We start from the raw sequence: 16,343 nt of genomic DNA on the forward strand, positions 1-16,343 counted from the left end.
TTTGGAACGGAAGATGATTCGCTTGGACTCCTCCTCAAAGTGCCTTTTCAGGCTCTTCTTGGTCTCCTCCAGCTCCTCCCTCACGTCCCAGCCGCAGTGAAGAAGGTCCTGCAGCGACCGCAGCTCGCGCTGCAGCCCTCTGAAGTCCCTCCTCTTCTCACACTCCTGTTGTCGACCCTTGGCCTGAAAGAAACAGCGAAACTCAAGTTTAACATATTCCCACCAATCAGAGACTGTTTGGAAGCTACCCTTGTAGGACTGCCACATTGCGTAGGCTGCTCTCAGCTCCTCCACGACTTCATCCTGAGCCAGCAGAGCACAATTCAGCTTCCAGGAGCCGGGGCCGGACGGAAAACCGTCGCCGAGGACACCTTGTAAGTGAATGGCTCTGTGGTCGGAGAAGAAGCAGGAGACCATCGAGTGCCTACTCTGCCTGACTGCCCGAGAGGTGAACACAAAGTCAATCCTGGAGCGGAGTGAGCCATCGGGTCGGCTCCACGAATAGTTCGTGGAGCCTCTCCCCATGGAGCCCACCACGTCCTGAAGAGAGGCCTCGGTTACCATCTCGATGAGCAGCTTGGACGTGATGTCCAACTTGGCAGATGTGCCAGAACTACGACCGTCCTCCTTGATGGGGCAGTTGAAATCCCCGGCCATCACTAAGGTCCTGGTGGTGGCAAGCTGAAGCCGCAGGGTCTGGAAAAGCTCCAAACGCTCATTCTTCAGTGGGGACGCATACACGTTGATGAACCTGACAGGTTCTCCCGCCCAGTTGCCATCTACAACAAGAGCCCTGCCGCAGATGAGCTCCTGGACGGACTCAAGCGTGAATGCGCCCCCCCTGATCAGAATTGCGACCCCCGCAGACTTGCAGTCACCCCCACCGGACCAGTAGGATGGACCGTGGGACCACTCCCTGGCCAGATGTTTGAAGGACCTAGAGGAGGGAAGGGAACATTCCTGCAACATATAAACATCACACAACTGGGAAGTAAGGAAGGCATAAATAGTCTGACGTCTGAACTTGTCCTTGATGCTCCTGACATTAATGGAAAATAAGTTAATATTAGCCATCATGTAGGGAAAAAAGAAAAAGTTAGCGCAGGCAATACACCTTAGTTACCACTCCGGTCGGGTGGTCCCTTGTCGGTGTTGACTGCTGGTGACGGGATCACCAGCAGGCCCTCTTCCTCCATCTGGTCAAGCAGCGCGGCCTCAATCTCGGCGACCACCAGTTCCTCCTCTTCTGGCTCGGCCACCAGGGTCTCAACCATGTGCTCCATCTCTTCTGGCTCAGGGAGGGTATCCTCCTTTTCGCCTACGAAATCCAGAATCTTCTTTTTGGAGGATTCAGTAGCAGGGCTGTCCTCCACCTTCCTCTTTCCCCGGGTTGGAACTGGGGAGACAAGAAGGGGAAAATCCTCCTCGGAATAGATAGCGGCGGGTGGAGGAAAGGTTAATTCCACCGCTACCATGGTCTGGGGAGGGAGAGTGGCTGCCGGGGCAGGGGAAAGGACACCTGCTGAGGAGTAGGGGAAGGAGGAAGAGGAAGTGGAATCCTCAGCAGGGGTGGCCGGGGTGGGGGGGGATTGGACGGGGGTGGCAGGGGGAGGGATCGAGAGAGGGGTGACAGAACTCTTACCCTCCTTTGACTTTTTCTTCTGCTTCGGAGCTGCTGGGACCGTCGCTGGGGCTTTGGCCACCGACTCCTTGACCGCTTTGGCCTTGGTCGTCTCGGCCTTGGCCGCTGGGGCCTTGGTCGTCGCGTCCTTGACCTTCACAGGCCTGGTCGTCGGGGCCTTGTCCTCCGTAGCTGGGGTCGTCGCAACCACCGATGCCCAGGATCTCTCACGCCTGGGGCAATCCTTGTACAGATGAGCCGCCAGCCCACACAGGTTGCAGGACGTCTTCTTCGGGCAGTCCTTCGAGCTGTGTCCCGTCACTCGACAAATCCTGCAGGCATCCTCCTTGCAGTCCTTCATCTCGTGGCCGTTCTTGCCGCATCTCCTGCAGTTCCGCGGCATGTCCGGGTAATAGATGAGGCCGTAGGAGTTGCCCAGGGAGAATGTCGGGGGCAGGTGCCGAAGTCCGTCTGAGTACGCCAGGTCCCTGTGAAGTCTAACGGTCACCGACCACTTACCTGTCCAGAAGCCGAGTCCATTCAGGATGTGAGAGGGTTCCTTCACAACCAAACAGAAGCGTCTCAGGAAGGTACAGATGTCTTGGCCTGGGGTGTGCGGGTTGCGCATGGAGACCGTGATCCTCCTTTCATCCCTCTGGATAGGGCAGCTACCTGTAAAGGCAGAGAAAGAATTATCCGGTCCTTTTGCGCTTACCATTTCCCAGAACCTCCTGCAGGTGTTCACAGTGGCGAAGGTGACGAAGAAGATCCCCGTCAAGAAGGTCTGGATGCTGAGGGTATCCGACCTGGAGAAGCCTGGATCCAGCAGCATCTTCTGGCAGAACACGTCCGAGGACATGTCCGGCACCCTCCCATCCACTTCCTTCAGCTTCAGGGCCACCGTCTGCCGCATCCATGGCTCCAGGGCTGGAGCTTCGTGGCGGGGCTTCTGTGGTCTCTTCTGCTGGCCAGTCGTGGAGGCAGAGTCCTTGGGGTCAGAATCGGCTCCTGGCTGGGCCCTCCTGGCTGTCCCCAGCTCCAGGCTCTTCTTTTCGGCCTTCCTCGCAGCGCTTGCCATGGCTTTCCTCCTGCAGTTACTTCTTGGAGCTGGATCTGGAACTCTTCCCGGAATGGGTGGAGCTATGCAGATTCTTCTCCCGTCGTGTTCTGGACAAATTCCCCGAAAGGTCTTTGTCTCGATGATTTTCTTCCTCGAAGATTCCACAGGACAGCCCGATTCTTCTCCGAGTCTTCGTCTTCTTCTGGATTCTTTAGAGCTTCTTCCTCCCACCGATATCCGCCTTCGTTCTCTGATGTCAGCTGGGCTCCGAAGCTCTTCTCCTTCCGAGTTCGATCGCTCTCGTCAAGTGTAGATCGTAGCTCTTGTGTTCTTAAAAGAACAGATACTACACTTGATCTTAGCCAAAAGGCCGAGAAGCGATAACCAGAATTGGTTTCAAACTACGGAGCCACCCAAGGATCCTGAAAAGTCCATTTGTGGAGATGAGCTCCTGGACTCCCGTTAAGAAGACATGTTGTCAACCTCTAGATCCCTTACATGCCTGCACTTTTCGGCTTGCTGCTGCTGCAATCCACGCGTTTTAGATCTGCATAACTCCACCTCTTTAAACACAGCACCTTCACCCCCTGCTGTTCCCACCCGCCTCAACACCGTTGGAAGGGAGGAGAACCAATTAAGGCGGGGGGTGGGGTGGAACGAGCAGCTGTCTACCCTTAGCAGGAGGGCTCCTGATTACATACCTCTCCTGCTGCTGCTGCTGCTGGCTGTCCAGCAGCAGACTGAAGGTGGCTGCTGCTGTGCACAGGTATATAAAGGCTCAGAGCCTATTATGACACGCGCAGCCAGCGTTCCATTGCCACATTCCATCTACTGCAGGCAGGATACCTGGCTGGCTGAATGTCGCTGAGAAGCTCACAGAGACCGCCATAAGCAACAGTTTAACAGAATGCCACAGACTAATCAACCAAACTTTTTGGGTTGGGTTCTCTTTTATAGTCTGCAGGCATTAAATGAAAGAAGTCAGTGTTCCAGCAGAAGGAGACAACGTTTCAGAAAAGGCATTGTAGCAAACCAAAAAAGAAATTTTAAGCGCAGCAGAGTAACCAGCGCACATACCTGTTAGCTCAGGTGAGTTTAAAAGGCTGCTGTTGATAACAAGGGCATTTGCTAAATAGATGGTGTGTGTGCAACAATATACTGAAAGGTCAATTATATTGTGCAGCTTATCTCACCACCTGTAGTTATTTAGGTGAAAGCTCCAAAATGCTTGCCTAATATGTCTGTTTATCCAAAAGGAAGTAAAAAGGGAGAGCTAGAAAGATAGCATTGCATCACATTACATGGCAATGCAATGCACAGTTGCTGAAGTTGAACCAAAATGAGCTTGTAATCTGGCTTCTGCAACTTTGAACATGAAAAATCCAATGAGGAGAAGAAAAGCAAAGCCAAAGAGTCCATCCCAAAATCCGACAAACAAGCAAAATGAACAAAAAACATTGAATTCAATTCTTTCTGATTTTAGAAACTGCATTAAAGAAGGGGTGCACCGGTCCTGGAGATACTGCAATACCAGGTCAATGCGTGGAGTGGACAGAGCAAGCTCTTTTTCCATCTCCCTGTTCTAAAAATCCATTTAATATATGGTCCCCAGATAGGGGACGTATCAGATATTAAACTGATAAGAACAGATTTTTTGATTGAAGCTGCATCCAAGGCACTGAAAAATGTGACCGAAGTCACACCAAAACAGCGCACGAGGTGAGGATTCATGTGGACCCTTCCCGGAGGAGAGGGTTCCCAATAAACCATCCCCATCCCTCCGAGCCAGAAGGCCACAGCGAGGGTCAGGGATCTCCGATGCTCTCCCTAGCCGAAGCCGGAGAAGAGCCGTTTTCGTGCTCCCAGCTTCCATCTAGGCTGCCACCCTAGTGGAGCTGGAGCCTGTGTTGGTTTCTCAGCCCAAAGCTGACCGGACCTCCGACCGGGTTTATAAAAATTCCCCTTCCTAGCCCGGAGGCCAGGAATAGGGGGGGTTGCTCAGAAAGTATGATTGGCAAAGGTGCGGCGTGCTACGAAGCCAAGTCTTTCTGGGGTTCCCAGTCCCAGTAAGCTTGGACTCCCACCAGGGCGCCTACTCCTGGGGCACATTGCTCCAAAGCCCTCACACTTACCCAGCCTAGTGACTTCGATCCTGGAGGGCCATGTTTTCCATCAGATAACTCTATGAGCCACCTGGCGTACTAACAAGTGCACCAAACCAGTGTGTAATATGCATCAATTTACTAGGGAAGCCCAAGGACAAAACTGCCTTTTCAAAAGATACTACACTTGATCTTAGCCAAAAGGCCGAGAAGCGATAACCAGAATTGGTTTCAAACTACGGAGCCACCCAAGGATCCTGAAAAGTCCATTTGTGGAGATGAGCTCCTGGACTCCCGTTAAGAAGACATGTTGTCAACCTCTAGATCCCTTACATGCCTGCACTTTTCGGCTTGCTGCTGCTGCAATCCACGCGTTTTAGATCTGCATAACTCCACCTCTTTAAACACAGCACCTTCACCCCCTGTTGTTCCCACCCGCCTCAACACCGTTGGAAGGGAGGAGAACCAATTAAGGCGGGGGGTGGGGTGGAACGAGCAGCTGTCTACCCTTAGCAGGAGGGCTCCTGATTACATACCTCTCCTGCTGCTGCTGCTGGCTGTCCAGCAGCAGACTGAAGGTGGCTGCTGCTGTGCACAGGTATATAAAGGCTCAGAGCCTATTATGACACGCGCAGCCAGCGTTCCATTGCCACATTCCATCTACTGCAGGCAGGATACCTAGCTGGCTGAATGTCGCTGAGAAGCTCACAGAGACCGCCATAAGCAACAGTTTAACAGAATGCCACAGACTAATCAACCAAACTTTTTGGGTTGGGTTCTCTTTTATAGTCTGCAGGCATTAAATGAAAGAAGTCAGTGTTCCAGCAGAAGGAGACAACGTTTCAGAAAAGGCATTGTAGCAAACCAAAAAAGAAATTTTAAGCGCAGCAGAGTAACCAGCGCACATACCTGTTAGCTCAGGTGAGTTTAAAAGGCTGCTGTTGATAACAAGGGCATTTGCTAAATAGATGGTGTGTGTGCAACAATATACTGAAAGGTCAATTATATTGTGCAGCTTATCTCACCACCTGTAGTTATTTAGGTGAAAGCTCCAAAATGCTTGCCTAATATGTCTGTTTATCCAAAAGGAAGTAAAAAGGGAGAGCTAGAAAGATAGCATTGCATCACATTACATGGCAATGCAATGCACAGTTGCTGAAGTTGAACCAAAATGAGCTTGTAATCTGGCTTCTGCAACTTTGAACATGAAAAATCCAATGAGGAGAAGAAAAGCAAAGCCAAAGTGGCCATCCCAAAATCCGACAAACAAGCAAAATGAACAAAAAACATTGAATTCAATTCTTTCTGATTTTAGAAACTGCATTAAAGAAGGGGTGCACCGGTCCTGGAGATACTGCAATACCAGGTCAATGCGTGGAGTGGACAGAGCAAGCTCTTTTTCCATCTCCCTGTTCTAAAAATCCATTTAATATATGGTCCCCAGATAGGGGACGTATCAGATATTAAACTGATAAGAACAGATACTACACTTGATCTTAGCCAAAAGGCCGAGAAGCGATAACCAGAATTGGTTTCAAACTACGGAGCCACCCAAGGATCCTGAAAAGTCCATTTGTGGAGATGAGCTCCTGGACTCCCGTTAAGAAGACATGTTGTCAACCTCTAGATCCCTTACATGCCTGCACTTTTCGGCTTGCTGCTGCTGCAATCCACGCGTTTTAGATCTGCATAACTCCACCTCTTTAAACACAGCACCTTCACCCCCTGCTGTTCCCACCCGCCTCAACACCGTTGGAAGGGAGGAGAACCAATTAAGGCGGGGGGTGGGGTGGAACGAGCAGCTGTCTACCCTTAGCAGGAGGGCTCCTGATTACATACCTCTCCTGCTGCTGCTGCTGCTGGCTGTCCAGCAGCAGACTGAAGGTGGCTGCTGCTGTGCACAGGTATATAAAGGCTCAGAGCCTATTATGACACGCGCAGCCAGCGTTCCATTGCCACATTCCATCTACTGCAGGCAGGATACCTGGCTGGCTGAATGTCGCTGAGAAGCTCACAGAGACCGCCATAAGCAACAGTTTAACAGAATGCCACAGACTAATCAACCAAACTTTTTGGGTTGGGTTCTCTTTTATAGTCTGCAGGCATTAAATGAAAGAAGTCAGTGTTCCAGCAGAAGGAGACAACGTTTCAGAAAAGGCATTGTAGCAAACCAAAAAAGAAATTTTAAGCGCAGCAGAGTAACCAGCGCACATACCTGTTAGCTCAGGTGAGTTTAAAAGGCTGCTGTTGATAACAAGGGCATTTGCTAAATAGATGGTGTGTGTGCAACAATATACTGAAAGGTCAATTATATTGTGCAGCTTATCTCACCACCTGTAGTTATTTAGGTGAAAGCTCCAAAATGCTTGCCTAATATGTCTGTTTATCCAAAAGGAAGTAAAAAGGGAGAGCTAGAAAGATAGCATTGCATCACATTACATGGCAATGCAATGCACAGTTGCTGAAGTTGAACCAAAATGAGCTTGTAATCTGGCTTCTGCAACTTTGAACATGAAAAATCCAATGAGGAGAAGAAAAGCAAAGCCAAAGAGTCCATCCCAAAATCCAACAAACAAGCAAAATGAACAAAAAACATTGAATTCAATTCTTTCTGATTTTAGAAACTGCATTAAAGAAGGGGTGCACCGGTCCTGGAGATACTGCAATACCAGGTCAATGCGTGGAGTGGACAGAGCAAGCTCTTTTTCCATCTCCCTGTTCTAAAAATCCATTTAATATATGGTCCCCAGATAGGGGACGTATCAGATATTAAACTGATAAGAACAGATACTACACTTGATCTTAGCCAAAAGGCCGAGAAGCGATAACCAGAATTGGTTTCAAACTACGGAGCCACCCAAGGATCCTGAAAAGTCCATTTGTGGAGATGAGCTCCTGGACTCCCGTTAAGAAGACATGTTGTCAACCTCTAGATCCCTTACATGCCTGCACTTTTCGGCTTGCTGCTGCTGCAATCCACGCGTTTTAGATCTGCATAACTCCACCTCTTTAAACACAGCACCTTCACCCCCTGCTGTTCCCACCCGCCTCAACACCGTTGGAAGGGAGGAGAACCAATTAAGGCGGGGGGTGGGGTGGAACGAGCAGCTGTCTACCCTTAGCAGGAGGGCTCCTGATTACATACCTCTCCTGCTGCTGCTGCTGCTGGCTGTCCAGCAGCAGACTGAAGGTGGCTGCTGCTGTGCACAGGTATATAAAGGCTCAGAGCCTATTATGACACGCGCAGCCAGCGTTCCATTGCCACATTCCATCTACTGCAGGCAGGATACCTGGCTGGCTGAATGTCGCTGAGAAGCTCACAGAGACCGCCATAAGCAACAGTTTAACAGAATGCCACAGACTAATCAACCAAACTTTTTGGGTTGGGTTCTCTTTTATAGTCTGCAGGCATTAAATGAAAGAAGTCAGTGTTCCAGCAGAAGGAGACAACGTTTCAGAAAAGGCATTGTAGCAAACCAAAAAAGAAATTTTAAGCGCAGCAGAGTAACCAGCGCACATACCTGTTAGCTCAGGTGAGTTTAAAAGGCTGCTGTTGATAACAAGGGCATTTGCTAAATAGATGGTGTGTGTGCAACAATATACTGAAAGGTCAATTATATTGTGCAGCTTATCTCACCACCTGTAGTTATTTAGGTGAAAGCTCCAAAATGCTTGCCTAATATGTCTGTTTATCCAAAAGGAAGTAAAAAGGGAGAGCTAGAAAGATAGCATTGCATCACATTACATGGCAATGCAATGCACAGTTGCTGAAGTTGAACCAAAATGAGCTTGTAATCTGGCTTCTGCAACTTTGAACATGAAAAATCCAATGAGGAGAAGAAAAGCAAAGCCAAAGAGTCCATCCCAAAATCCGACAAACAAGCAAAATGAACAAAAAACATTGAATTCAATTCTTTCTGATTTTAGAAACTGCATTAAAGAAGGGGTGCACCGGTCCTGGAGATACTGCAATACCAGGTCAATGCGTGGAGTGGACAGAGCAAGCTCTTTTTCCATCTCCCTGTTCTAAAAATCCATTTAATATATGGTCCCCAGATAGGGGACGTATCAGATATTAAACTGATAAGAACAGATACTACACTTGATCTTAGCCAAAAGGCCGAGAAGCGATAACCAGAATTGGTTTCAAACTACGGAGCCACCCAAGGATCCTGAAAAGTCCATTTGTGGAGATGAGCTCCTGGACTCCCGTTAAGAAGACATGTTGTCAACCTCTAGATCCCTTACATGCCTGCACTTTTCGGCTTGCTGCTGCTGCAATCCACGCGTTTTAGATCTGCATAACTCCACCTCTTTAAACACAGCACCTTCACCCCCTGCTGTTCCCACCCGCCTCAACACCGTTGGAAGGGAGGAGAACCAATTAAGGCGGGGGGTGGGGTGGAACGAGCAGCTGTCTACCCTTAGCAGGAGGGCTCCTGATTACATACCTCTCCTGCTGCTGCTGCTGCTGGCTGTCCAGCAGCAGACTGAAGGTGGCTGCTGCTGTGCACAGGTATATAAAGGCTCAGAGCCTATTATGACACGCGCAGCCAGCGTTCCATTGCCACATTCCATCTACTGCAGGCAGGATACCTGGCTGGCTGAATGTCGCTGAGAAGCTCACAGAGACCGCCATAAGCAACAGTTTAACAGAATGCCACAGACTAATCAACCAAACTTTTTGGGTTGGGTTCTCTTTTATAGTCTGCAGGCATTAAATGAAAGAAGTCAGTGTTCCAGCAGAAGGAGACAACGTTTCAGAAAAGGCATTGTAGCAAACCAAAAAAGAAATTTTAAGCGCAGCAGAGTAACCAGCGCACATACCTGTTAGCTCAGGTGAGTTTAAAAGGCTGCTGTTGATAACAAGGGCATTTGCTAAATAGATGGTGTGTGTGCAACAATATACTGAAAGGTCAATTATATTGTGCAGCTTATCTCACCACCTGTAGTTATTTAGGTGAAAGCTCCAAAATGCTTGCCTAATATGTCTGTTTATCCAAAAGGAAGTAAAAAGGGAGAGCTAGAAAGATAGCATTGCATCACATTACATGGCAATGCAATGCACAGTTGCTGAAGTTGAACCAAAATGAGCTTGTAATCTGGCTTCTGCAACTTTGAACATGAAAAATCCAATGAGGAGAAGAAAAGCAAAGCCAAAGAGTCCATCCCAAAATCCGACAAACAAGCAAAATGAACAAAAAACATTGAATTCAATTCTTTCTGATTTTAGAAACTGCATTAAAGAAGGGGTGCACCGGTCCTGGAGATACTGCAATACCAGGTCAATGCGTGGAGTGGACAGAGCAAGCTCTTTTTCCATCTCCCTGTTCTAAAAATCCATTTAATATATGGTCCCCAGATAGGGGACGTATCAGATATTAAACTGATAAGAACAGATACTACACTTGATCTTAGCCAAAAGGCCGAGAAGCGATAACCAGAATTGGTTTCAAACTACGGAGCCACCCAAGGATCCTGAAAAGTCCATTTGTGGAGATGAGCTCCTGGACTCCCGTTAAGAAGACATGTTGTCAACCTCTAGATCCCTTACATGCCTGCACTTTTCGGCTTGCTGCTGCTGCAATCCACGCGTTTTAGATCTGCATAACTCCACCTCTTTAAACACAGCACCTTCACCCCCTGCTGTTCCCACCCGCCTCAACACCGTTGGAAGGGAGGAGAACCAATTAAGGCGGGGGGTGGGGTGGAACGAGCAGCTGTCTACCCTTAGCAGGAGGGCTCCTGATTACATACCTCTCCTGCTGCTGCTGCTGCTGCTGGCTGTCCAGCAGCAGACTGAAGGTGGCTGCTGCTGTGCACAGGTATATAAAGGCTCAGAGCCTATTATGACACGCGCAGCCAGCGTTCCATTGCCACATTCCATCTACTGCAGGCAGGATACCTGGCTGGCTGAATGTCGCTGAGAAGCTCACAGAGACCGCCATAAGCAACAGTTTAACAGAATGCCACAGACTAATCAACCAAACTTTTTGGGTTGGGTTCTCTTTTATAGTCTGCAGGCATTAAATGAAAGAAGTCAGTGTTCCAGCAGAAGGAGACAACGTTTCAGAAAAGGCATTGTAGCAAACCAAAAAAGAAATTTTAAGCGCAGCAGAGTAACCAGCGCACATACCTGTTAGCTCAGGTGAGTTTAAAAGGCTGCTGTTGATAACAAGGGCATTTGCTAAATAGATGGTGTGTGTGCAACAATATACTGAAAGGTCAATTATATTGTGCAGCTTATCTCACCACCTGTAGTTATTTAGGTGAAAGCTCCAAAATGCTTGCCTAATATGTCTGTTTATCCAAAAGGAAGTAAAAAGGGAGAGCTAGAAAGATAGCATTGCATCACATTACATGGCAATGCAATGCACAGTTGCTGAAGTTGAACCAAAATGAGCTTGTAATCTGGCTTCTGCAACTTTGAACATGAAAAATCCAATGAGGAGAAGAAAAGCAAAGCCAAAGAGTCCATCCCAAAATCCGACAAACAAGCAAAATGAACAAAAAACATTGAATTCAATTCTTTCTGATTTTAGAAACTGCATTAAAGAAGGGGTGCACCGGTCCTGGAGATACTGCAATACCAGGTCAATGCGTGGAGTGGACAGAGCAAGCTCTTTTTCCATCTCCCTGTTCTAAAAATCCATTTAATATATGGTCCCCAGATAGGGGACGTATCAGATATTAAACTGATAAGAACAGATACTACACTTGATCTTAGCCAAAAGGCCGAGAAGCGATAACCAGAATTGGTTTCAAACTACGGAGCCACCCAAGGATCCTGAAAAGTCCATTTGTGGAGATGAGCTCCTGGACTCCCGTTAAGAAGACATGTTGTCAACCTCTAGATCCCTTACATGCCTGCACTTTTCGGCTTGCTGCTGCTGCAATCCACGCGTTTTAGATCTGCATAACTCCACCTCTTTAAACACAGCACCTTCACCCCCTGCTGTTCCCACCCGCCTCAACACCGTTGGAAGGGAGGAGAACCAATTAAGGCGGGGGGTGGGGTGGAACGAGCAGCTGTCTACCCTTAGCAGGAGGGCTCCTGATTACATACCTCTCCTGCTGCTGCTGCTGCTGCTGGCTGTCCAGCAGCAGACTGAAGGTGGCTGCTGCTGTGCACAGGTATATAAAGGCTCAGAGCCTATTATGACACGCGCAGCCAGCGTTCCATTGCCACATTCCATCTACTGCAGGCAGGATACCTGGCTGGCTGAATGTCGCTGAGAAACTCACAGAGACCGCCATAAGCAACAGTTTAACAGAATGCCACAGACTAATCAACCAAACTTTTTGGGTTGGGTTCTCTTTTATAGTCTGCAGGCATTAAATGAAAGAAGTCAGTGTTCCAGCAGAAGGAGACAACGTTTCAGAAAAGGCATTGTAGCAAACCAAAAAAGAAATTTTAAGCGCAGCAGAGTAACCAGCGCACATACCTGTTAGCTCAGGTGAGTTTAAAAGGCTGCTGTTGATAACAAGGGCATTTGCTAAATAGATGGTGTGTGTGCAACAATATACTGAAAGGTCAATTATATTGTGCAGCTTATCTCACCACCTGTAGTTATTTAGGTGAAAGCTCCAAAATGCTTGCCTAATATGTCTGTTTATCCAAAAGGAAGTAAAAAGGGAGAGCTAGAAAGATAGCATTGCATCACATTACATGGCAATGCAATGCACAGTTGCTGAAGTTGAACCAAAATGAGCTTGTAATCTGGCTTCTGCAACTTTGAACATGAAAAATCCAATGAGGAGAAGAAAAGCAAAGCCAAAGAGTCCATCCCAAAATCCGACAAACAAGCAAAATGAACAAAAAACATTGAATTCAATTCTTTCTGATTTTAGAAACTGCATTAAAGAAGGGGTGCACCGGTCCTGGAGATACTGCAATACCAGGTCAATGCGTGGAGTGGACAGAGCAAGCTCTTTTTCCATCTCCCTGTTCTAAAAATCCATTTAATATATGGTCCCCAGATAGGGGACGTATCAGATATTAAACTGATAAGAACAGATACTACACTTGATCTTAGCCAAAAGGCCGAGAAGCGATAACCAGAATTGGTTTCAAACTACGGAGCCACCCAAGGATCCTGAAAAGTCCATTTGTGGAGATGAGCTCCTGGACTCCCGTTAAGAAGACATGTTGTCAACCTCTAGATCCCTTACATGCCTGCACTTTTCGGCTTGCTGCTGCTGCAATCCACGCGTTTTAGATCTGCATAACTCCACCTCTTTAAACACAGCACCTTCACCCCCTGCTGTTCCCACCCGCCTCAACACCGTTGGAAGGGAGGAGAACCAATTAAGGCGGGGGGTGGGGTGGAACGAGCAGCTGTCTACCCTTAGCAGGAGGGCTCCTGATTACATACCTCTCCTGCTGCTGCTGCTGCTGGCTGTCCAGCAGCAGACTGAAGGTGGCTGCTGCTGTGCACAGGTATATAAAGGCTCAGAGCCTATTATGACACGCGCAGCCAGCGTTCCATTGCCACATTCCATCTACTGCAGGCAGGATACCTGGCTGGCTGAATGTCGCTGAGAAGCTCACAGAGACCGCCATAAGCAACAGTTTAACAGAATGCCACAGACTAATCAACCAAACTTTTTGGGTTGGGTTCTCTTTTATAGTCTGCAGGCATTAAATGAAAGAAGTCAGTGTTCCAGCAGAAGGAGACAACGTTTCAGAAAAGGCATTGTAGCAAACCAAAAAAGAAATTTTAAGCGCAGCAGAGTAACCAGCGCACATACCTATTAGCTCAGGTGAGTTTAAAAGGCTGCTGTTGATAACAAGGGCATTTGCTAAATAGATGGTGTGTGTGCAACAATATACTGAAAGGTCAATTATATTGTGCAGCTTATCTCACCACCTGTAGTTATTTAGGTGAAAGCTCCAAAATGCTTGCCTAATATGTCTGTTTATCCAAAAGGAAGTAAAAAGGGAGAGCTAGAAAGATAGCATTGCATCACATTACATGGCAATGCAATGCACAGTTGCTGAAGTTGAACCAAAATGAGCTTGTAATCTGGCTTCTGCAACTTTGAACATGAAAAATCCAATGAGGAGAAGAAAAGCAAAGCCAAAGAGTCCATCCCAAAATCCGATAAACAAGCAAAATGAACAAAAAACATTGAATTCAATTCTTTCTGATTTTAGAAACTGCATTAAAGAAGGGGTGCACCGGTCCTGGAGATACTGCAATACCAGGTCAATGCGTGGAGTGGACAGAGCAAGCTCTTTTTCCATCTCCCTGTTCTAAAAATCCATTTAATATATGGTCCCCAGATAGGGGACGTATCAGATATTAAACTGATAAGAACAGATACTACACTTGATCTTAGCCAAAAGGCCGAGAAGCGATAACCAGAATTGGTTTCAAACTACGGAGCCACCCAAGGATCCTGAAAAGTCCATTTGTGGAGATGAGCTCCTGGACTCCCGTTAAGAAGACATGTTGTCAACCTCTAGATCCCTTACATGCCTGCACTTTTCGGCTTGCTGCTGCTGCAATCCACGCGTTTTAGATCTGCATAACTCCACCTCTTTAAACACAGCACCTTCACCCCCTGCTGTTCCCACCCGCCTCAACACCGTTGGAAGGGAGGAGAACCAATTAAGGCGGGGGGTGGGGTGGAACGAGCAGCTGTCTACCCTTAGCAGGAGGGCTCCTGATTACATACCTCTCCTGCTGCTGCTGCTGCTGGCTGTCCAGCAGCAGACTGAAGGTGGCTGCTGCTGTGCACAGGTATATAAAGGCTCAGAGCCTATTATGACACGCGCAGCCAGCGTTCCATTGCCACATTCCATCTACTGCAGGCAGGATACCTGGCTGGCTGAATGTCGCTGAGAAGCTCACAGAGACCGCCATAAGCAACAGTTTAACAGAATGCCACAGACTAATCAACCAAACTTTTTGGGTTGGGTTCTCTTTTATAGTCTGCAGGCATTAAATGAAAGAAGTCAGTGTTCCAGCAGAAGGAGACAACGTTTCAGAAAAGGCATTGTAGCAAACCAAAAAAGAAATTTTAAGCGCAGCAGAGTAACCAGCGCACATACCTGTTAGCTCAGGTGAGTTTAAAAGGCTGCTGTTGATAACAAGGGCATTTGCTAAATAGATGGTGTGTGTGCAACAATATACTGAAAGGTCAATTATATTGTGCAGCTTATCTCACCACCTGTAGTTATTTAGGTGAAAGCTCCAAAATGCTTGCCTAATATGTCTGTTTATCCAAAAGGAAGTAAAAAGGGAGAGCTAGAAAGATAGCATTGCATCACATTACATGGCAATGCAATGCACAGTTGCTGAAGTTGAACCAAAATGAGCTTGTAATCTGGCTTCTGCAACTTTGAACATGAAAAATCCAATGAGGAGAAGAAAAGCAAAGCCAAAGAGTCCATCCCAAAATCCGACAAACAAGCAAAATGAACAAAAAACATTGAATTCAATTCTTTCTGATTTTAGAAACTGCATTAAAGAAGGGGTGCACCGGTCCTGGAGATACTGCAATACCAGGTCAATGCGTGGAGTGGACAGAGCAAGCTCTTTTTCCATCTCCCTGTTCTAAAAATCCATTTAATATATGGTCCCCAGATAGGGGACGTATCAGATATTAAACTGATAAGAACAGATACTACACTTGATCTTAGCCAAAAGGCCGAGAAGCGATAACCAGAATTGGTTTCAAACTACGGAGCCACCCAAGGATCCTGAAAAGTCCATTTGTGGAGATGAGCTCCTGGACTCCCGTTAAGAAGACATGTTGTCAACCTCTAGATCCCTTACATGCCTGCACTTTTCGGCTTGCTGCTGCTGCAATCCACGCGTTTTAGATCTGCATAACTCCACCTCTTTAAACACAGCACCTTCACCCCCTGCTGTTCCCACCCGCCTCAACACCGTTGGAAGGGAGGAGAACCAATTAAGGCGGGGGGTGGGGTGGAACGAGCAGCTGTCTACCCTTAGCAGGAGGGCTCCTGATTACATACCTCTCCTGCTGCTGCTGCTGCTGCTGGCTGTCCAGCAGCAGACTGAAGGTGGCTGCTGCTGTGCACAGGTATATAAAGGCTCAGAGCCTATTATGACACGCGCAGCCAGCGTTCCATTGCCACATTCCATCTACTGCAGGCAGGATACCTGGCTGGCTGAATGTCGCTGAGAAGCTCACAGAGACCGCCATAAGCAACAGTTTAACAGAATGCCACAGACTAATCAACCAAACTTTTTGGGTTGGGTTCTCTTTTATAGTCTGCAGGCATTAAATGAAAGAAGTCAGTGTTCCAGCAGAAGGAGACAACGTTTCAGAAAAGGCATTGTAGCAAACCAAAAAAGAAATTTTAAGCGCAGCAGAGTAACCAGCGCACATACCTGTTAGCTCAGGTGAGTTTAAAAGGCTGCTGTTGATAACAAGGGCATTTGCTAAATAGATGGTGTGTGTGCAACAATATACTGAAAGGTCAATTATATTGTGCAGCTTATCTCACCACCTGTAGTTATTTAGGTGAAAGCTCCAAAATGCTTGCCTAATATGTCTGTTTATCCAAAAGGAAGTAAAAAGGGAG

General features: G+C 47.6%; 9 non-coding genes and 2 pseudogenes across 9 annotated transcripts; all 11 read right to left on the reverse strand.

The window, feature by feature from the left end:
- Window positions 1-2,985: 2,985 nt before the first annotated feature.
- On the reverse strand, window positions 2,986-3,063 carry LOC141151040 (U2 spliceosomal RNA; annotated as a pseudogene).
- Window positions 3,064-4,178: 1,115 nt separating this feature from the next.
- Window positions 4,179-4,360, reverse strand: LOC141150187 (U2 spliceosomal RNA). Its single transcript, XR_012246452.1, has one exon. It is a non-coding gene; the product is annotated as a U2 spliceosomal RNA (small nuclear RNA).
- A 524-nt stretch (window positions 4,361-4,884) lies between these two features.
- LOC141151082 (U2 spliceosomal RNA) lies at window positions 4,885-5,000 on the reverse strand (annotated as a pseudogene).
- A 1,112-nt stretch (window positions 5,001-6,112) lies between these two features.
- On the reverse strand, window positions 6,113-6,303 carry LOC141275266 (U2 spliceosomal RNA). Its single transcript, XR_012323515.1, has one exon. It is a non-coding gene; the product is annotated as a U2 spliceosomal RNA (small nuclear RNA).
- Window positions 6,304-7,418: 1,115 nt separating this feature from the next.
- LOC141275267 (U2 spliceosomal RNA) lies at window positions 7,419-7,609 on the reverse strand. The gene has a single exon (XR_012323516.1). It is a non-coding gene; the product is annotated as a U2 spliceosomal RNA (small nuclear RNA).
- Window positions 7,610-8,724: 1,115 nt separating this feature from the next.
- LOC141275268 (U2 spliceosomal RNA) lies at window positions 8,725-8,915 on the reverse strand. The gene has a single exon (XR_012323517.1). It is a non-coding gene; the product is annotated as a U2 spliceosomal RNA (small nuclear RNA).
- Window positions 8,916-10,030: 1,115 nt separating this feature from the next.
- Window positions 10,031-10,221, reverse strand: LOC141275269 (U2 spliceosomal RNA). Its single transcript, XR_012323518.1, has one exon. It is a non-coding gene; the product is annotated as a U2 spliceosomal RNA (small nuclear RNA).
- Window positions 10,222-11,339: 1,118 nt separating this feature from the next.
- On the reverse strand, window positions 11,340-11,530 carry LOC141275270 (U2 spliceosomal RNA). Its single transcript, XR_012323519.1, has one exon. It is a non-coding gene; the product is annotated as a U2 spliceosomal RNA (small nuclear RNA).
- A 1,118-nt stretch (window positions 11,531-12,648) lies between these two features.
- Window positions 12,649-12,839, reverse strand: LOC141275272 (U2 spliceosomal RNA). The gene has a single exon (XR_012323520.1). It is a non-coding gene; the product is annotated as a U2 spliceosomal RNA (small nuclear RNA).
- Window positions 12,840-13,954: 1,115 nt separating this feature from the next.
- LOC141275273 (U2 spliceosomal RNA) lies at window positions 13,955-14,145 on the reverse strand. Its single transcript, XR_012323521.1, has one exon. It is a non-coding gene; the product is annotated as a U2 spliceosomal RNA (small nuclear RNA).
- A 1,115-nt stretch (window positions 14,146-15,260) lies between these two features.
- LOC141275275 (U2 spliceosomal RNA) lies at window positions 15,261-15,451 on the reverse strand. The gene has a single exon (XR_012323523.1). It is a non-coding gene; the product is annotated as a U2 spliceosomal RNA (small nuclear RNA).
- Window positions 15,452-16,343: the final 892 nt, after the last annotated feature.

Source organism: Phyllobates terribilis, unplaced genomic scaffold (assembly GCF_046119375.1).
Source record: "Phyllobates terribilis strain yellow unplaced genomic scaffold, ASM4611937v1 Scaffold_5__5_contigs__length_657084704, whole genome shotgun sequence".
NCBI lineage: Eukaryota > Metazoa > Chordata > Amphibia > Anura > Dendrobatidae > Phyllobates > Phyllobates terribilis.